The 22217-nt window shown below is 32.8% G+C and overlaps 1 long non-coding RNA gene across 3 annotated transcripts; it reads right to left on the bottom strand.

Annotated features, from left to right (window-relative positions):
* Window positions 1-412: 412 nt before the first annotated feature.
* Window positions 413-21905, bottom strand: LOC136805348 (uncharacterized). 3 transcript variants are annotated; one of them, XR_010846377.1, is made up of 12 exons: window positions 21659-21905; window positions 20374-20533; window positions 18374-18672; window positions 16013-16311; window positions 14070-14368; window positions 11428-11726; window positions 5169-5280; window positions 4509-4578; window positions 4057-4146; window positions 3739-3826; window positions 3380-3444; window positions 413-1807 (listed from the first exon to the last, which is right to left on the bottom strand). It is a non-coding gene; the product is annotated as an uncharacterized lncRNA (long non-coding RNA). The 3 variants fall into 3 exon arrangements; XR_010846378.1 differs by lacking the exon at window positions 18374-18672 and having other exon boundaries at window positions 21659-21903; XR_010846379.1 differs by lacking the exons at window positions 16013-16311; window positions 18374-18672; window positions 20374-20533 and having other exon boundaries at window positions 21659-21901.
* Window positions 21906-22217: the final 312 nt, after the last annotated feature.

Below are 22217 nucleotides of genomic sequence, written 5' to 3' on the forward strand. Positions count from 1 at the left end.
ATTTGCCACTACCAACCCAATAATGTTCGAGAGAAGGAGTAACAGTTGGTTGGCAAGAGTTTTTTGGCTATTAGAGTCTGTTAATTTATTTCCATAGAACATCCTATTTGTAAAAAGATGGATTTCGGTAAGGAAGGGACAAATTTACAATTTGTATTGCACCGAGAGAATTTATATATTAATTCAGAGAAAAACAATATATATATACAAAAATTAAAATTTGAGCTATAAATACAAAAAAAGGATTTAAAAATATAATGTTTGAAAAACACTTAGTATAACATACGCAACGGTGTCCTAAGCCTTGTTGAATTTAACTGAAACATTTTTCCCAAGAAGAATACACTAAACCCCAATCTCTAAATAAGGAAAAGTTGAGATTGAATCTCAATTCCAACGACTTCTAGGAGAATAAAAGAAGAAAAATAAAAGGGTTTTTCATTCAAAATTAGGATGTGGTAGATAAGAGCATCATTAGATTGTGAAAAAAGAGTAAAACATTAATTTGCTTCGCTTCGAGTTGAATGTTACCTGGTTTTGAAAGCAACTTAATCACAGCATACGTACAGGCACTGTAACACTCAAGCTCTCTTTATCCTTCCCAGCACACAAGACGTTCGCACCACAACTCACAACATTTCTTAACACTCTTACCGCGACGCTATCACCTTGCCTCACTTTTCAACACAAATCCAAGCAACATTTATCGCCCCTGCCTCACCTTCCCACACACAAAACCAAGCAACATTTATCGCCTTGCCTCACTTTCCCACACACAAAACCAAGCAACATTTATCGCCCTGCCTCACTTTCCCACACACAAAACCAAGCAACATTTATCGCCTTGCCTCACTTTCCCACACACAAAACCAAGCAACATTTATCGCCTTGCCTCACTTTCCCACACACAAAACCAAGCAACATTTATCGCCTTGCCTCACTTTCCCACACACAAAACCAAGCAACATTTATCGCCTTGCCTCACTTTCCCACACACAAAACCAAGCAACATTTATCGCCTTGCCTCACTTTCCCACACACAAAACCAAGCAACATTCAATTCTCGTGAAGCAAATAAATGCTATTTCGACAAGAATTTGGGATTATAGTTGATGCTCTGAAATCTACCACAAACATTTCAACAGTAAATATAGAGTACAGAGTTAAAGCAAAAATAAAGATTTAAAAAATCAAAACATCAAAGTTGTCCCTCTTTCCCAGGGCTATAAACCCATGCTTTCAGAGAAAAATTTTTTAAGATTAAATAAGAACATTTTAAGGCTTTATTGACACCCAAATTTCTTAGGAAGCTTGCGCAAAAGAAATAAGATGATGAAAAAAAAACAGGTTAAAAATATTTTTAAGCTTAAAGTTTAAGTTAAGAAAATCCTTCAAATTTTTTGAGTGTTCTTATAAAAAAACGTGCTAGTTTGTAAGAAAAAACAAAGATACTCTGATCCATTGTTTGAACTTAATTTGATGAAAGAACTACATACTATATACGCGTATACTATACGCCAAAACAACATAATAGAAAGTCCAATCTTACTCAGTGGATGAGTTCCAGACATAAGTTCGTATAATAAGTATCTTTTGATTAACTTAGTGTGAGGTTTCTTTCCAATCCATTTAGCTAATATCGTTCGTATGTTCATTGGCAAAAACCAGTGAAACTAGAATTGAAGTACATGTGCCTCATTTCTGATGTATTTTGCTTGCCTGTTCATTCGATTCGTGATGAACTTTGCGTGACATATCCAAATTCATAATTTATATGTTGTTTTTGTTGATGTCAAGATCAAGCGACCTGAAAATGAGAGAAATACTTCATCATAATCAAGATTTGTTAACAATTACATTTGATGATATGCGCCGTTGTAATGTCTTTTGACATTACATCACAGACTCGACAGCTGATTGGTTCCCTGGTAAAAATTCTTGATAAGATCTGAAAAGATCGTTAAAGATCTTTAAAGATCTTTAAAGATCTTTAACAAAGAAGAATCTTAAGAGATCTTTGTAAGATCTTACAAAGATTCTTATGCAATCTTGAAAATTTCTTATTACAAAAAGATCTTTAAAGATCGTGTCAAGAAATTGTTAAGAATTGTCAAGATTCTTCGCACACATTCATACTAAGAAAATTTAGGTTTCCTATTAAGTTCTTAAGAAGAATCTTATGAAATCTTGCAACCATAAAATAGTTTAAGATTCTTTGTGTTTCTTATCAAGTTCTTATAAAGAGACTTTCCAAATCTTAAATGACAAATATGCTAAGAAACTTTAAGATTCTTAGCGTTTCTTATCAAGTTCTTATAAAGAGACTTTCCAAATCTTAAATGACAAATATGCAAAGAAATCTTAAGATTCTTAGCGTTTCTTATCAAGTTCTTATAAAGAGACTTTCCAAATCTTAATTGACAAATATGCAAAGAAACTTTAAGATTCTTAGTGTTTCTTGTAAAGTTCGGGTTAAGAATCTTGTTGAATAAAAACAATAACACGTAAATTTGTGGTTATGATAAAATCTTCGATTTTGACTTTTTTTAAAGAATTTGAATATCAAATTTACATACAACCATACAAATAGGGTATATAGGGTAGAATTATTACTCATATTTCTACAGACATCTGTAGAATTACGGCGAATTAGTAGATTGCTACACAACAGAGTCTATATTGTATACACCACAATGAGTAATTTAGCGCTGACAAGTAAGGGCGAAGAATACAATGGGGTGGAGTCACTTAACGGTCGGGGCTGTCGATGGCGTAATACCGGATAAATAGCGATCTAGACAGTTAGCCTAACTCGTCAGTTAGACTGTTTACTCGTCACTACAAAAGTTCTTGGGTCAGGGGTTTGGAGCTCACCGAGGCTAGTCACCAAGGATAGTTGTCCCTAAGATTCGGTAAGAATCTTGAATCGATGTAACGCTGATCAAAACTATCTCGCGTGGTTAAGTTAAAGATTTCATCCAAGGATAGTTGTTCTAAGATTCGGTAAGAATCTTGAATCGCTGTAACAGACAAGAATCTTATTAGCATCTTACAAAAGAATCTTATCAGATTTTTAAAGATCTTAAAGGATCTTTGCACGTTCGAAGAATTTTTACCAGGGTTGTGACGTAAAATTGAGTTTCTTATAAAAAGATGTCAAATTATATGAATCAACAGGAATGAAAAACCTTATACAATATCTGATAGGCATTTTTTATTACCATGTATCGGAATTGAAATATACACAACTAAAACAAAGCCCCGGTGGAACTTTTTCCCACTGAGGAGATGAAAGCTTCTGTTTCCAAGGTGCGACTGACAACAATATGATAGATTTGGTAAAATTTTCGGCTGAAAATAGATAACAATAAGTTCTTACTTTAAAATCTTAACTTCAGGTCATCGAAAAATTGCTTTGCATACCATTCATCACGTCTGTCAAATCTAAGAGTTTAAGTGGGCTTGATTAAAAAGTTTTGCAACTACTATTACTTTTTGCATGGAATAAGAACATTTTACGAGGTATTAAGTTTATCCATTTTGTTCGACGTTGTTTCTTAAGCCTGGTTATGGTGATATTTTACAGCGTTTTAGTTATTTTTCTAGTCTACACAATACACAGCTCCTAGTTTTTTTAGACCTTAGTTTTGAAGAGTATGTAGGAGTTTTACGTTCGAAACAAAGGGAAATATGACGTAGCCTAGTTTTATTAAAAAATAATGATGAATGAAGTCTTACCCATCTAAGAAGTTTTCTTAAGTGTAGAGCCTTGACCAACTGTTTCCTTTTCCATGTTGAATGTTCATCAAGCCACAAAAACTAAATGCTGAAAATTGTGATTTATATAGATTTCATTTAAGATTTAACTTCAGCATTGGGTCAAGTAAAAGAATGTTTAAAACACAGATGGTTGGCTTAATGCATAGGTTTGAAACTCACTATATCCCAAAGAGTATGAGTTTTACGCTCGAAAGAAAGGTAGCCTAGTTTTGTTCAGAAAAAGCAATTGATATCAAGGAAAGTTCAATAAAATATCTTCCAAGATGAAGGTCTTACCCGTCTAAGAAGTTTGCTTAAGTGTAGAGCCTTGGCCAACTCCTTTCTCTTTTCCACGTCGCATGTTCATCTATGCACAAAAACTAAATCCTGAAAATTGTGATTTATATATAGATTTCATTTAAGATTTAACTTCAGCAATGGGTCAAGTAAAAGAATGTTTAAAACACAGATGATTGGCTTAATGCATAGGTTTGAAACTCTCTATATCCCAAAGAGTAAGAGTGTTACGCTCGAAACAAAAAAGAGAGATTATGAAGAAGCCAGGTTTTACTCAGAAAAATCACAAAATTCCTATGATTCAACCCCGAGAAAATTTGGTAACAGACGAAAGAACGAATAGACGAACGGACGAACACAGGTTAATTTATAGGATCTCTAGGTAGGTCCAATAAGCAAATAATATCAATCAAAGTTCAATAAAGTGCCTTTCAAGATAAATATGGTCTTACTTATTGGTCCATTGACCAATTGCTTTCACTTTTCCACATTGAATGTTCGTCAAGCCACAAAAACCAAATCCTGAAAATTGTGATTTAATTTAAAATATTGAATAGATTTCATACACGATTAAACTTCACCATTTGGTAAAAGGTCAAACTACAATTTGGTTGATGGTGAAATCGCCGAAACTATCAACAATCGAAAAATAAAACAGCTAAAAATTAATACATTATCTTCTATCAAAAATCGAGTTCGGTGATCTTTGCGTATACTCTACAAACCATTTTCTTTGCTACAATCAGCGCCGAAATATATTGGCAATTTTTGGGTATTTTAACGTTTTCTAGAATTTAAAGCTCGGGCGAGAATTGTAATTTCAGTACTTCCACTTTGTTCCAGTGGAGTGGTTAAGTGGCTTCCATGCTATGTTTTCAGCCATATTGGAACATTCTTGAGCTTTTAGACCCTGAGATGTGTGGGACTCTAAAGCATCTATAGTGTTGAAGCTCAGGGTTAAAACTCTACTTTCTAACCGTACATTAAAGCACTTAAAAATCACTTGCAGTTTAAAGTTTTAAGGTAATTCCCCTTTCATGCCAATTTTTTCGGCGCCGATTGTAGTTGACAAAAAATCTAATCCCACAGTTGATTGGCCAAAATAATCATACCTTTGTTTCCGTTGAACTCTCTGTAAATTCCATTCATCATTGATTGTGACGTCAAACGTGAAAAGGTAGCTCCATTGTTGTTTCAAACTCGACTTTCAACGTGCAGAACGCTCTACAAAATCCATAAATGCATTTCAAAAAGTCTTTAAAAAACAAAGATAAAACAAAGTTTACTCATTATACTACCCTGATCATTGTTTCCTCAATCTCATTGAACAGCAAATTCAAATATCTCAAAAAATCAGAATAAAAAATAAATAGAATAAAAAAGCTACAATGTAAAAGCTTTGGAAATGTTTTTTTCACACAACTAATACTTTTAAAGTCTAGACTTTTCTATGAATTGAACATGAAGAAATTCTTAGCAAGTTCGATCAAAAAGTTAAATTAATACCTATCAGAGAAACAAATGAAAATACGGTATGTATCTTCCATTCCTACAACAGTCAACAAAGTGTAGGAGATGTTTTGGTTTCTTTTCTTGATTCTTATCTTGATCATTGAGATGAAGTTGGTGATATCTAGACCAGATCCTGCATGATCTCTTTCAAAATCAAAGGGTACATAAAGCATGTTCTTGGTGAAAGACATCTTTTTTCTTTATTTTCGGGGGGAAAACATCAAAATCCTGAAAACTATATTCAATCCTTTCATATTTAACGTACATTAACTTTAACTCACTTTCTCTTTGTTCATCTCTGTTTTAAATTTCTTTTAGAGTTAAATTCTTTGCTCTAAAAGAAAAACAATCCCACTAAGATTCCACTTCATGCATTTCAAAGCAGCCTTTGACAAGGTCTAGCTATAGGTCTTATGGAAAATGCCGAGATCAATTGGAATCGATTACAAACAATAGTGTTGACATACTTGGAATATACAAAATGTGCAGTCAGATAGTTGGAAAACGGACCAGTTCGAACTGTTTGGTTTTCGGTCCAAATAGATGGAGAACTGACCGGTTTAAACTGGATGTTTGCAGTCCAGAAGGATGGAAAAGTGGCCGGTTTTTGAGCTGGATGGTTCGCAATCCAAATAGATGGAAAACTGACCGGTTTTGAGCTGGATGGTTTGCAGTCCAGAAGGATGGAAATTGACTAGTTATTGAAATGAGGGGTTTGCAGTTCAAATAGATGGAGAACTGACCGGTTTAAACTGGATGTTTGCAGTCCAGAAGGATGGAAAAGTGACTGGTTTTTGAACTGAGGGGTTTGCAGTCCAAATAGACGGAAAACTGAACGGTTTGAACTGGATGGTTTGCAGTCCAAATAGATGAAAACCTGACCAGTTTGAACTAGATGGTTTGCAGTCCAAACAGAAAGAAACTGACCGCTTTGAACTGGATGGTTTGCAGTCCAAATAGAGTGAAAACTGAACGGCTTTGAACTGAACAGTTTGCAGTATCAATAGATGAAAAACTGACCGGTTTGAACTAGATGGTTTGCAGTCTAAACAGATGAAAAACTGACAGGTTTGAACTAGAGGGTTTGAAGTCCAAACAGTTGAAAAACTGACTGGTTTGAACTAGATGGTTTGCAGTCCAAATAGACGGAAAACTGACCGCTTTGAACTGGATGGTTTGCAGTCCAAATAGAGTGAAAACTGAACGGCTTTGAACTGAACAGTTTGCAGTCTCAACAGATGAAAAACTGACCGGTTTGAACTAGATGGTTTGCAGTCTAAACAGATGAAAAACTGACAGGTTTGAACTAGAGGGTTTGAAGTCCAAACAGTTGAAAAACTGACTGGTTTGAACTAGATGGTTTGCAGTCCAAATAGACGGAAAACTGACCGCTTTGAACTGGATGGTTTGCAGTCCAAATAGATGAAAAACTGACCGGTTTGAGCTAGAATCGGTGACGAAATACTTGGCACAAAAAGGAAATCCACCGGGGTGTTTTGAAACCACAATCGATTTGCAAGTGCTCTAAAGTAGGTTCGAAGAGTAGAGTTTTAACGCTTTTTACCTTATGATCTGAGGATCCAAAAGTTCAAAAATGGTCCAGTAAGGCTTGAAATATAGCCTAGAAACCAATAAGATCGAAAGATCGAAATAATCGTTGAAATCAAGTTGAAGGCCCGAAATTGACATTCTCGCTCGAACTTCAATTTTCGAAAAATGGTGAATTAGCCAAAAGTGCCAATATGTTATGGCACTGATTGTAGAGAGTTTGCATTCCAAACAGAAAGAAACTGACCACTTTGAACTGGATGGTTTGCAGTCAAAATAGATGGAAAATGATCGGTTTGAACTTGATGGTTCACAGTCCGAACAGATGGAAAAATGAACGGTTTTGAACTGGATGGTTTGCAGTCCAATTAGATGAAAACTTATCGTTTCGAACTGGATGGTTTGCAGTCTGAATGGTTTGAACTGAGTGGTTTGTAGTCCAATTAGATGAAAACTGACCGTTTTGAACTGGATGGTTTGCAGTCCAATTAGATAAAAACTGAATGGTTTGAACTGAGTGGTTTGCAGTCCAATTAGATGAAAACTGACTATTTTGAACTGGGTGGTTTGCAGTCCAAATAGAGTGAAAACTGAACGGTTTTGAACTGAACAGTTTGCAGTATCAATAGATGGAAAACTAACCAGTTTGAATTGAATGGTTTGCAGTTTAAATAGATGGAAAACTGAGTGGTTGTTGAACTGAATGGTTTTCGATCCTGATAGTAAAAAAACAAATTTTTCAAAAGATCACCATATGATCGTTTAATATTTTTCTAGTAAGATAGATTGTGATGCTTGAAAACCAAAATCAGTTCAACGGACAAATGAAAATGCCGATGAAAAAGGCATCACTATAAACACGTAAAAAGAAGTCTATAGACTTCAAACACACCTCCTTCTACAATATAAGGAAGTAAGTGAGATAGTAATTCACCACCTGATATTGGGATGTCAAACAATCAAAATGAATTCCCAAGAAATTTAGGAATGTGTTTAAGTGATTTTCTCGTGGACAGAAGAGAAAAACAAAAGTATCTAGCTTCTAGAAATAAAAAATAAGCTAATCAAGAATAACAAATTTGTTATGCTTGAAGTTGAAGTAATTTGAAAATATGGCAGGTATAACTTGGCATGCCTCGCAAAAAGATGCAAGACTAATAAAACACATAGGCCAACATTTTACCATAAATTTTTAGGTTCCTTTTTATTTGATCAAATCTGAATAAAATTCTACGATAATGAACTATGTGATTTCATTGTAAAACACAAGAAATTTCTAGCGTCCTTGGCGGGTTGAACGCTTTCTTTCAAATTCGAGAAAAAGTCAATTCGAAATAAGATTTAATATTAAACATCAAGAAGTTAACTTACAGAATGAATAAACTTTTTAATTCCGAAAAATCTTCGAAAACAAAGATCAACTAAAGAGATGACGTTGACTAATTTGTCTAATCGAGGAGCAAAATTAGAATTTGCAATTTAATGACAAGAAGAATCACACAAATATTCAAAATTGCGACAGGAAACTGCTTGAACTCCTTACTTAAAAGCATTATATAAATCTACGATAATAAATATGTGATTTCATTGGAAAACAAGAAAATCGTAGAGAAAATCACTTTCCCGAAGAAATCATGGCATAATTTCAATTTCTGCAAATAGAGCAGGATTTCCATGTCTCCAAATTAATAGATTGGATCTTATAGTCAAAATCGATTATCTGAGCAAAGGTCACGTAAAACTTTGAAATAAAGCAAATATTCAAACAATTACCAGATGATCGTTAATATTTTCTGGTAAGATAGATTTGATGTTTGACACCAAAATAGTTCAACGGACAAAGAAAATGCCGATAAAAAAGCATACCCTAAACACGTAAAAAAAGTCTATAGACTTCAAACACACCTCCTTCTACAATATAAGGAAGTAAGTGAGATAGTAATTCACCACCTGATATTGGGATGTCAAACAATCAAAATGAATTCCCAAGAAATTTAGGAATGTGTTTAAGTGATTTTCTCGTGGACAGAAGAAAAAAACAAAGGTATCTAGCTTCTAGAAATAAAAAATAAGCTAATCAAGAATAACAAATTTGTTATGCTTGAAGTTGAAGTAATTTGAAAATATGGCAGGTATAACTTTGCATGCCTCGCAAAAAGATGTAAGACTAATAAAACACCATAGGCCAACATTTTTACCATAAATTTTAGGTTCCTTTTTATTTGATCAAATCTGAATAAAATCTACGATAATGAAGTATGTGATTTCATTGTAAAACAACAAGAAATCGTAGAGAAAAACACTTTCCCGAAGAATCATGGCACAATTTCATTTTTGCAAATAGAACAGTATAACCATGTCTCCAAATTAATAGATTTTGACATCTTATAGCCAAAATCAAGATGAATTATCTGAAGAAAGGTCACCGTAAAAATATGAAATAAAGCAAATATTTCAAACGAATACCAGATGATCGTTTAATATTTTTCTGGTAAAATAGATTTTGATATTTGAAAACCAAAATCAGTTCAACGGACGAATGAAAATGCCGATAAAAAAGGTATCAAAATAAACACGTTAAAAAGAAGTCTATGGACTTTAAACACACCTCCTTCTACAATATAAGGAAGTGAGATAGTAATTCACCACCTGATATTGTGATGTCAAACAATCAAAACGAATTCCCAAGACATTTAGGAATATGTTTAAGTGATTTTCTCGTGGACAGAAGAAAAAAACAGGTAACTAGCTTTCTAGAAATAAAATAAGCTAATCAAGAATAACAAATTTGTTATGCATGAAGTTGAAGTAATTGAAAATATGACAGGTATAACTTTGCATGGCCTCGCAAAAGGATGTAAAAATAAAACACATAGGCCAACATTTTACCATAAATTTTAGGTTCCTTTTTATTTGATCAAATCTGAATAAAATTCTACGATAATGAACTATGTGATTTCATTGTAAAACACGAGAAATCGTAGAGAAAGAACAGTTTCCTGAAGAAATCATGGCACAATTTCAATTTTTGCAAATAGAACTGGATTGCCATGTCTCCAAAATAATAGATTTTGACATCTTATAGCCAAAATCAAGATGAATTATCTGAAGAAAGGTCACCGTAAAAATATGAAAGAAAGCAAATATTTCAAACGAATACCAGATGATCGTTTAATATTTTTCTGGTAAAATAGATTTTGATATTTGAAAACCAAAATCAGTTCAACGGACGAATGAAAATGCCGATAAAAAAGGTATCAAAATAAACACGTTAAAAAGATCTATATGACTTTAAACACAACTCCTTCTACAATAGGAAGTGAGATAGTATTCACCACCTGATATTGTGATGTCAAACAATCAAAACGAATTCCCAAGACATTTAGGAATATGTTTAAGTGATTTTCTCGTGGACAGAAGAAAAAAACAAAGGTAACTAGTTTCTAGAAATAAAAAATAAGCTAATCAAGAATAACAAATTTGTTATGCTTGAAGTTGAAGTAATTTGAAAAAAAGACAGGTATAACTTGGCATGCCTCGCAAAAGGATGTAAGACTAATAAAACACATAGGCCAACATTTTACCATAAATTTTTAGGTTCCTTTTTATTCGATCAAATCTGAATAAAATTCTACGATAATGAACTATGTGATTTCATTGTAAAACACAAGAAATCGTAGAGAAAGAACAGTTTCCTGAAGAAATCATGGCACAATTCCAATTTTTGCAAATAGAACTGGATTGCCATGTCTCCAAAATAATAGATTTTGACATGTTATAGTCAAAATCAATATGAATTATCCGAAGAAAGGTCAACGTAAAAATATGAAATAAAGCAAATATTTCAAACAATTACCAGATGATCGTTTAATATTTTTCTGCTAAAATAGATTTTGATGTTTGAAAACCAAAATCAGTTCAACGGACAAATGAAAATGCCGATAAAAAAGGTATCAAAATAAACACGTAAAAAGAAGTCTATGGACTTTAAACACACCTCCTTCTACAATATAAGGAAGTGAGATAGTAATTCACCACCTGATATTGTGATGTCAAACAATCAAAACGAATTCCCAAGACATTTAGGAATGCATTTTAATTGATTTTCTCGTGAACAGAAGAGTAAAACATAGGTATCTAGCTCGTAGAAATAAAAAATAAGCTCATCAAGAATAACAAATTTGCTATGCTTGAAGTTGAGGTAATTTAAAAAAAAGTTAGACAAAACTTCGCATGGCCTTGAAAAAGGATGTGAGACTAATGAAACACATATGCCAACATTTTACAATAAATTTTTAGGTTCTTTCTTACTTGATCAAATCTGCATAAATTTCCATGAAGTGTAAATTTGTTGATGGATGGTGCAACTTCGATAAGTGTTGGTGATTAGCATGAAAAGACCATTCTCTCGTCCTCAATACAACCAATAATTCAATAGGAAACATGGGTTTTGGTCGTTCCACATGTCATGATCTCCATCTTTTAGATACAAAGTGCCAAATCAACAATGTTGTTTCTGTTACTAAGTTATCCGCCTGGATCGCAACTCCATATTTAGAACCCTCTAGCGTCCTTTGGGCGGGTTGAAACTGCATTTCTTTCAAACCATTCTAGAGAAAAAGTCAATTTCTGAAATAAGATTTGAATATTAAACATCACTAGAAGTTAACATTACAGAATGAATAAACTTTTTAATTCCGAAAAATCTTCGAAAACAAAGATCAACATAAAGAGATGACGTTGACTAATTTGTCTAATCGAGGAGCAAAATTAGAATTTTGCAATTTAATGACAAGAAGAAGATCACACAAATATTCAAAATGTGCGACAGGAAACTGCTTGAACTCCTTACTTAAAAGCATTATATAAATCTACGATAATAAAGTATGTGATTTCATTGTAAAACACAAGAAATCGTAGAGGAAAATCACTTTCCCGAAGAAATCATGGCATAATTTCAATTTCTGCAAATAGAGCAGGATTTCCATGTCTCCAAATTAATAGATTTTGAGATCTTATAGTCAAAATCAATATGAATTATCTGAGCAAAGGTCACTGTAAAACTTTGAAATAAAGCAAATATTTCAAACAATTACCAGATGATCGTTTAATATTTTTCTGGTAAGATAGATTTGATGTTTGAACACCAAAATCAGTTCAACGGACAAATGAAAATGCCGATAAAAAAGGCATCACCATAAACACGTAAAAAGAAGTCTATAGACTTCAAACACACCTCCTTCTACAATATAAGGAAGTAAGTGAGATAGTAATTCACCACCTGATATTGGGATGTCAAACAATCAAAATGAATTCCCAAGAAATTTAGGAATGTGTTTAAGTGATTTTCTCGTGGACAGAAGAAAAAAACAAAGGTATCTAGCTTCTAGAAATAAAAAATAAGCTAATCAAGAATAACAAATTTGTTATGCTTGAAGTTGAAGTAATTTGAAAATATGGCAGGTATAACTTTGCATGCCTCGCAAAAAGATGTAAGACTAATAAAACACATAGGCCAACATTTTACCATAAATTTTAGGTTCCTTTTTATTTGATCAAATCTGAATAAAATTCTACGATAATGAACTATGTGATTTCATTGTAAAACACAAGAAATCGTAGAGAAAGAACAGTTTCCTGAAGAAATCATGGCACAATTTCAATTTTTGCAAATAGAACAGTATAACCATGTCTCCAAATTAATAGATTTTGACATCTTATAGCCAAAATCAAGATGAATTATCTGAAGAAAGGTCACCGTAAAAATATGAAATAAAGCAAATATTTCAAACGAATACCAGATGATCGTTTAATATTTTTCTGGTAAAATAGATTTTGATATTTGAAAACCAAAATCAGTTCAACGGACGAATGAAAATGCCGATAAAAAAGGTATCAAAATAAACACGTTAAAAGAAGTCTATGGACTTTAAACACACCTCCTTCTACAATATAAGGAAGTGAGATAGTAATTCACCACCTGATATTGTGATGTCAAACAATCAAAACGAATTCCCAAGACATTTAGGAATATGTTTAAGTGATTTTCTCGTGGACAGAAGAAAAAAACAAAGGTAACTAGTTTCTAGAAATAAAAAATAAGCTAATCAAGAATAACAAATTTGTTATGCTTGAAGTTGAAGTAATTTGAAAATAAGACAGGTATAACTTGGCATGCCTCGCAAAAGGATGTAAGACTAATAAAACACATAGGCCAACATTTTACCATAAATTTTTAGGTTCCTTTTTATTCGATCAAATCTGAATAAAATTCTACGATAATGAACTATGTGATTTCATTGTAAAACACGAGAAATCGTAGAGAAAGAACAGTTTCCTGAAGAAATCATGGCACAATTTCAATTTTTGCAAATAGAACTGGATTGCCATGTCTCCAAAATAATAGATTTTGACATGTTATAGTCAAAATCAATATGAATTATCCGAAGAAAGGTCAACGTAAAAATATGAAATAAAGCAAATATTTCAAACAATTACCAGATGATCGTTTAATATTTTTCTGCTAAAATAGATTTTGATGTTTGAAAACCAAAATCAGTTCAACGGACAAATGAAAATGCCGATAAAAAAGGTATCAAAATAAACACGTAAAAAGAAGTCTATGGACTTTAAACACACCTCCTTCTACAATATAAGGAAGTGAGATAGTAATTCACCACCTGATATTGTGATGTCAAACAATCAAAACGAATTCCCAAGACATTTAGGAATGCATTTTAATTGATTTTCTCGTGAACAGAAGAGAAAAATATAGGTATCTAGCTCGTAGAAATAAAAAATAAGCTCATCAAGAATAACAAATTTGCTATGCTTGAAGTTGAGGTAATTTAAAAAAAAGTTAGACAAAACTTCGCATGGCCTTGAAAAAGGATGTGAGACTAATGAAACACATATGCCAACATTTTACAATAAATTTTTAGGTTCTTTCTTACTTGATCAAATCTGCATAAATTTCCATGAAGTGTAAATTTGTTGATGGATGGTGCAACTTCGATAAGTGTTGGTGATTAGCATGAAAAGACCATTCTCTCGTCCTCAATACAACCAATAATTCAATAGGAAACATGGGTTTTGGTCATTCCACATGTCATGATCTCCATCTTTTAGATACAAAGTGCCAAATCAACAATGTTGTTTCTGTTGCTAAGTTATCCGCCTGGATCGCAACTCCATATTTAGAACCCTCTAGCGTCCTTTGGGCGGGTTGAAACTACATTTCTTTCAAACCATTCTAGAGAAAAAGTCAATTTCTGAAATAAGATTTGAATATTAAACATCACTAGAAGTTAACATTACAGAATGAATAAACTTTTTAATTCCGAAAAATCTTCGAAAACAAAGATCAACATAAAGAGATGACGTTGACTAATTTGTCTAATCGAGGAGCAAAATTAGAATTTTGCAATTTAATGACAAGAAGAGGATCACACAAATATTCAAAATGTGCGACAGGAAACTGCTTGAACTCCTTACTTAAAAGCATTATATAAATCTACGATAATAAAGTATGTGATTTCATTGTAAAACACAAGAAATCGTAGAGGAAAATCACTTTCCCGAAGAAATCATGGCATAATTTCAATTTCTGCAAATAGAGCAGGATTTCCATGTCTCCAAATTAATAGATTTTGAGATCTTATAGTCAAAATCAATATGAATTATCTGAGCAAAGGTCACCGTAAAACTTTGAAATAAAGCAAATATTTCAAACAATTACCAGATGATCGTTTAATATTTTTCTGGTAAGATAGATTTGATGTTTGAACACCAGAATCAGTTCAACGGACAAATGAAAATGCCGATAAAAAAGGCATCACCATAAACACGTAAAAAGAAGTCTATAGACTTCAAACACACCTCCTTCTACAATATAAGGAAGTAAGTGAGATAGTAATTCACCACCTGATATTGGGATGTCAAACAATCAAAATGAATTCCCAAGAAATTTAGGAATGTGTTTAAGTGATTTTCTCGTGGACAGAAGAAAAAAACAAAGGTATCTAGCTTCTAGAAATAAAAAATAAGCTAATCAAGAATAACAAATTTGTTATGCTTGAAGTTGAAGTAATTTGAAAATAAGACAGGTATAACTTGGCATGCCTCGCAAAAGGATGTAAGACTAATAAAACACATAGGCCAACATTTTACCATAAATTTTTAGGTTCCTTTTTATTCGATCAAATCTGAATAAAATTCTACGATAATGAACTATGTGATTTCATTGTAAAACACGAGAAATCGTAGAGAAAGAACAGTTTCCTGAAGAAATCATGGCACAATTTCAATTTTTGCAAATAGAACTGGATTGCCATGTCTCCAAAATAATAGATTTTGACATGTTATAGTCAAAATCAATATGAATTATCCGAAGAAAGGTCAACGTAAAAATATGAAATAAAGCAAATATTTCAAACAATTACCAGATGATCGTTTAATATTTTTCTGCTAAAATAGATTTTGATGTTTGTAAACCAAAATCAGTTCAACGGACAAATGAAAATGCCGATAAAAAAGGTATCAAAATAAACACGTAAAAAGAAGTCTATGGACTTTAAACACACCTCCTTCTACAATATAAGGAAGTGAGATAGTAATTCACCACCTGATATTGTGATGTCAAACAATCAAAACGAATTCCCAAGACATTTAGGAATGCATTTTAATTGATTTTCTCGTGAACAGAAGAGAAAAACATAGGTATCTAGCTCGTAGAAATAAAAAATAAGCTCATCAAGAATAACAAATTTGCTATGCTTGAAGTTGAGGTAATTTAAAAAAAAGTTAGACAAAACTTCGCATGGCCTTGAAAAAGGATGTGAGACTAATGAAACTCATATGCCAACATTTTACAATAAATTTTTAGGTTCTTTCTTACTTGATCAAATCTGCATAAATTTCCATGAAGTGTAAATTTGTTGATGGATGGTGCAACTTCGATAAGTGTTGGTGATTAGCATGAAAAGACAATTCTCTCGTCCTCAATACAACCAATAATTCAATAGGAAACATGGGTTTTGGTCGTTCCACATGTCATGATCTCCATCTTTTAGATACAAACTGCCAAATCAACAATGTTGTTTCTGTTGCTAAGTTATCCGCCTGGATCGCAACTCCATATTTAGAACCCTCTAGCGTCCTTTGGGTGGGTTGAAACTGCATTTCTTTCAAACCATTCTAGAGAAAAAGTCAATTTCTGAAATAAGATTTGAATATTAAACATCACTAGAAGTTAACATTACAGAATGAATAAACTTTTTAATTCCGAAAAATCTTCGAAAACAAAGATCAACATAAAGAGATGACGTTGACTAATTTGTCTAATCGAGGAGCAAAATTAGAATTTTGCAATTTAATGACAAGAAGAAGATCACACAAATATTCAAAATGTGCGACAGGAAACTGCTTGAACTCTTTACTTAAAAGCATTATATAAATCTACGATAATAAAGTATGTGATTTCATTGTAAAACACAAGAAATCGTAGAAGAAAATCACTTTCCCGAAGAAATCATGGCATAATTTCAATTTCTGCAAATAGAGCAGGATTTCCATGTCTCCAAATTAATAGATTTTGAGATCTTATAGTCAAAATCAATATGAATTATCTGAGCAAAGGTCACCGTAAAACTTTGAAATAAAGCAAATATTTCAAACAATTACCAGATGATCGTTTAATATTTTTCTGGTAAGATAGATTTGATGTTTGAACAACAAAATCAGTTCAACGGACAAATGAAAATGCCGATAAAAAATGTATCAAAATAAACACGTTAAAAAGAAGTCTATGGACTTTAAACACACCTCCTTCTACAATATTAGGAAATGAGATAGTAATTCACCACCTGATATTGTGATGTCAAACAATCAAAACGAATTCCCAAGACATTTAGGAATGTGTTTAAGTGATTTTCTCGTGGACAGAAGAAAAAAACAAAGGTATCTAGTTTCTAGAAATAAAAAATAAGCTAATCAAGAATAACAAAGTTGTTATGCTTGAAGTTGAAGTAATTTGGAAATAAGACAGGTATAACTTGGCATGCCTCGCAAAAGGATGTAAGACTAATAAAACACACTAGCCGTCCCGGCGTCGTCCGAGACGACTTCTTACTCCTTTTAATACGCTCGCTTCGCTCGCTTTTCTATTTTTCAGAAACTTGTAGGGATTTGTATACAAATGTACTTATTTTGCGAAAAGAAATGTTCTTAAATTTAGGCCTTTTTCGTAAAAATTGATGTTTAAAATTTTTAAGGGGACACTAAAATTAATGCACATTAAAAAATATGGTGAAAGTATTTTTAGTTGAATTTTGATTTTTCTTCTCCTTATTAAATTGTATAAATTTGTCATAATTTTTTTTGTTGAAAACCATCAAACAATAATGTTCTTGACTCGCTAAAAATAATGCTCATGCAAATATTGGTGAAAATTGAGTTAAAAATTTCTCGCGAGAAATCGGTCATACTTTAAACGTGCTTTTTTTTGGGTTTTTGGGAGAGGAAAGACTATTATTTTCCTCACGCAAGGAAGAAGATAAAAACAAATAGAAATTCAAATTCAGTATTAGAGGTACTTGGCAACACCGATCACTCCAAAGACCACAGTGCTTTACGGTGGAATATAAAGAGTGCCTTTTTTCAATACCTCTTAACAGAGTCAACAATTATTTAACAATTAAACTCAATGCGTAAGTAAAAGCGTTTTCATTTTGCTATCTCAATAGAACAAAAAATAGCAAACATTGATTAAAAAATTTCATAATTGAATTGGGAATAAGTCATCAACTTTTCTCATATTGTCAAGTCCATTAAATTGAAATGTTTTTATCAGAGTATCAAATAGAAGGGAAATGTCATCGGAGCTTTATTAATCTCAAGGGTAATCATAAATATGATGTCTTTTTGAAAACTCAAATTTTATCTTCGACGTATTCCCATGTGAATCAAAATTATTTCATAACCGACATAAACTTTTTTTTAAAAAACTATAAATTATGCTGATAGTGCTATTGCACAGTCAGTTGTGTTTCTCCATCAAGGAGAAATGTGCTCTCTTGAATGGAAGTGCACTTGGCGAATAGAATTGAATATACAATCAAAAAGGCGCGAAAAAAATTGCCGTGTATTTAAAAATCGCTAGCGAAAAAGCCTCATGCGAGAATGGGAGTGTTCCGATTTAAGCGTATTATAATATAGATATGCCAAAATTTTACAATAAATTTTTAGGTTGACTTCTTACTTGATCAAGTCTGCATAAATTTCCATGAAGTGTAAATTTGTTGATGGATGGTGCAACTTCGATAAGTGTTGGTGATCAGCATGAAAAGACCATTCTCTCGTACTCAATACAACCAATAATTCAATAGGAAACATGTGTTTTGGTCGTTCCACATATCATGATCTCCATCTTTTAGATACAAACTGCCAAATCAACAATGTTGTTTCTGTTGCTAAGTTATCCGCCTGGATCGCAACTCCATATTTAGACCCCTATAGGGTCCCCTGGGCGGGTTGAAACCGCATTTCTTTCAAACCATTCTAGAGAAAAAGTCAATTTCTGAAATAAGATTTGAATATTAAACATCATTAGAAGTTAACATTACAGAATGAATAAACTTTTTAATTCCGAAAAATCTTCGAAAACAAAGATCAACATAAAGAGATGACGTTGACTAATTTGTCTAATCGAGGAGAAAAATTAGAATTTTGCAATTTAATGACAAGAAAAAGATCACACAAATATTCAAAATGTGCGACAGGAAACTGCTTGAACTCCTTACTTAAAAGCATTATATAAATCTACGATAATAAAGTATGTGATTTCATTGTAAAACACAAGAAATCGTAGGGGAAAATCAATTTCCCGAAGAAATCATGGCATAATTTCAATTATATTAAAAAAAAGAGCAGGATTTCCATGTCTCCAAATTAATAGATTTTGAGATCTTATAGTCAAAATCAATATGAATTATCTGAGCAAAGGTCACCGTAAAACTTTGAAATAAAGCAAATATTTCAAACAATTACAGATCATCGTTTAATATTTTTCTGGTAAGATAGATTTGATGTTTGAACACCAAAATCAGTTCAACGGACAAATGAAAATGCCGATAAAAAATGTATCAAAATAAACACGTTAAAAAGAAGTCTATGGACTTTAACCCTATTTTTATCAGGGGGGGTGTTTTCCACCAGGCTGGCACTCTTTTGCTAATAGCTCAATGAAGAATTTTTTTAACACTCTGAAAGTTTTTGACTTTTAATATAATCCTAGTAGCAGCATGTATACTAAATTTTACAATTATACACCGACCAGATCAGCTTTTATGACTTTTTTGTGGAGGCATATCATAAAATCCAGCTAAAACCCTGTAAAATCCCAAAGTTTTAAATTTAGCATAACTTTTGATCTAGGCATCCAATTGACTTCAAATTTTGACAGGTTTCAGGTATCAATAATAAATTTTCAAAAATATTTTACAAATTTTCAAAAACTGCTGACGTCATCATAAATGACGTCCTTGTTTTTTGAAAAAAATTACTCATTTTCTGCATGGATTTTAAGCCTTGATTTTGATAGTATATTAAAAACCGGCAAATATGTTAAAGGTATTCCTTTTGGCTTTTAGAAATTCAAAATAGAATTGAAAAATCTCCATTTGTTCAATTTTAATTGCAATTTTATTGAATAGTACTTTTTCATTGGTCAGCGATAATTGTGAAAATGTGTGATGACGTCATCACCTTTATGATGACGTCATCAACCCAAATTTTTTTTTATGAACTCCTTTTAGGGTAGAGAACATTTGTGCCAAATTTCAAGTCCATACCTTTTCTAGATGAAAAGTTATGCAAGGCTGGTGGAAAACACCCCCCCTTGAGAATACAAAATCCGAAAAAGCCTGATAATAATAGGGTTAAACACAAATCCTTCTACAATATTAGGAAGTGAGATAGTAATTCACCACCTGATATTGTGATGTCAAACAATCAAAACGAATTCCCAAGACATTTAGGAATGTGTTTAAGTGACTTTCTCGTGGACAGAAGAAAAAAACAAAGGTATCTAGTTTCTAGAAATAAAAAATAAGCTAATCAAGAATAACAAATTTGTTATGCTTGAAGTTGAAGTAATTTGAAAATAAGACAGGTATAACTTGGCATGCCTCGCAAAAGGATGTAAGACTAATAAAACACATAGGCCAACATTTTACCATAAATTTTTAGGTTCTTTCTTACTTGATCAAATCTGCATAAATTTCCATGAAGTGTAAATTTGTTGATGGATGGTGCAACTTCGATAAGTGTTGGTGATATGTGATTTCATTGTAAAACACAAGAAATCGTAGAGGAAGAACAGTTCCCCCAAAAACTCACGGCATAATTTCAATTTCTGCAACTAAAAAAGGATTGAAATGTCTCCAGATTAATAGCTTTTGACGTCTTATAGTCAAAATCAATACCCCCGTACAATTGAAGATGCCTATGAAAAGGGCATTAAAGGAAAAAAACAACAGTAAAAGTAAAATGTGAAAAAAATTGGACTTAAATGAAGATATTTCCCTCGGCAACAAATAATCAAAATAGCCGGTGCGCAACGCACTGGGTTCAACTTCAGACGCTTCAAAATATTTACAGCTGTGTGTAGGCCCAAACCAAAAGAAGCATAAACCAAAAGATTAATTCCCAGGCCCCAAAAATCTAAATTTTTTGTAAAAAAGAATATTCACCCAAGGAATAGTGTGCAAAATTTCAGCCATACGCACCACTTTTGAGGTCTCCAGGCTGACCCACAGATCTGTAATGCCCGAAGGGCTAGATTTGCGGCTTTTATCAAAAATAAAGTGGAGCCTAGGCTTAGAAGGATTTCCTACCAAAGTTACGTGACTAAAATATGCAATTTCACCGTTTAAGAGATGTGAAATAGCGTTTGCCGCCTACTTTTTTTGATCTCGCGCTCCGAAAACAATTAAAATGCTAGATCCTATCCATCGGCACGAAATTTAAGTCAAATTCTTGCTTCACTTTTTTTTGCTGGAGAAAGCTTAAAGTTGCCTATCTAGCCCTTCGGGATTTACAGATATCTGTGGGATGACCTAAAGATTTGGCGACAAGCTAGTCCCCAGGCTCGAAAAATCAAAATTTTCAAAAAATTAAAAACATTCACTAAATTCATCCAAGGAACAAGTGTGTTATATTTCAGCGAAATTCGACCATTTTTGAAGTCTTCAGGTTGCATCAAATTTTTTGTTACACATAGACAGTTGTACATTGTCGGATTCTAGCTCGAGTGAAATTGAGAATTAGTTCCCAAGGTGTCGAGAATGGATATAAGTTCCTTCCTGATCGACAGAAGAGAGAAAAAGAAGAAACTTGCCTCTAAAACTAAAACATGACTCAACCAAGAGTGAGAAGCTAGCTGGCCTTGAAATCGAAAGCTATTAAAAAATAAGGCATGTAAAACTTGGCATGACCTTCAAAAAGGATGTGAAACTAATGAAACATATTAAATTTGCCTACATACCAATTTTGTTGGGTCTTTGTGATTAGCATGAAAGACCATCAATTTGCCCTCAATTCAGCCGGAATTCCGTAGGATGGACACATCTGTCTTGGTTATTCAATATGTCTTAACCACTATCTCTCAATCCTCATTCCTGTCATTACAAAAGATGTTGCTGGTGTACAGATAGATACACCGTCGTCGCCATCATCGCCGTCTGGGGTCCCCTCGACGAGTTTAATAGCTTCTTTTATTTCAAAACATTTTCTAGTTTTTTTTCTGAAATGAAATTAGGAATTTGATCAACATTAGCAGTTATGTTAACTTAAAGAATGTATTGAAATCGAAAACCCTTGAAAGCCGTGTTTTTCAGCCAGAAAGAGCTATTTTGTCCAGTTTTTGCGCTTTTTCAAGCTCAATATCTCGAGTTAGGTACTGAAATCACCTATACTTGCAATATATCTCTAATCCCAATTTTTTGAGAGCTTTCCAAAAATAGACAACAGGTCTCCGTTCTCTCGATCTAAAATTTTCATTAATTTTTAACCCTATGATTTTTGCCTGAGACCGTCATATTTGT

Source organism: Clytia hemisphaerica, unplaced genomic scaffold (genome assembly GCF_902728285.1).
Source record: "Clytia hemisphaerica strain Z4C2 unplaced genomic scaffold, Clytia hemisphaerica genome assembly, whole genome shotgun sequence".
Taxonomy (NCBI): Eukaryota; Metazoa; Cnidaria; class Hydrozoa; order Leptothecata; family Clytiidae; genus Clytia; species Clytia hemisphaerica.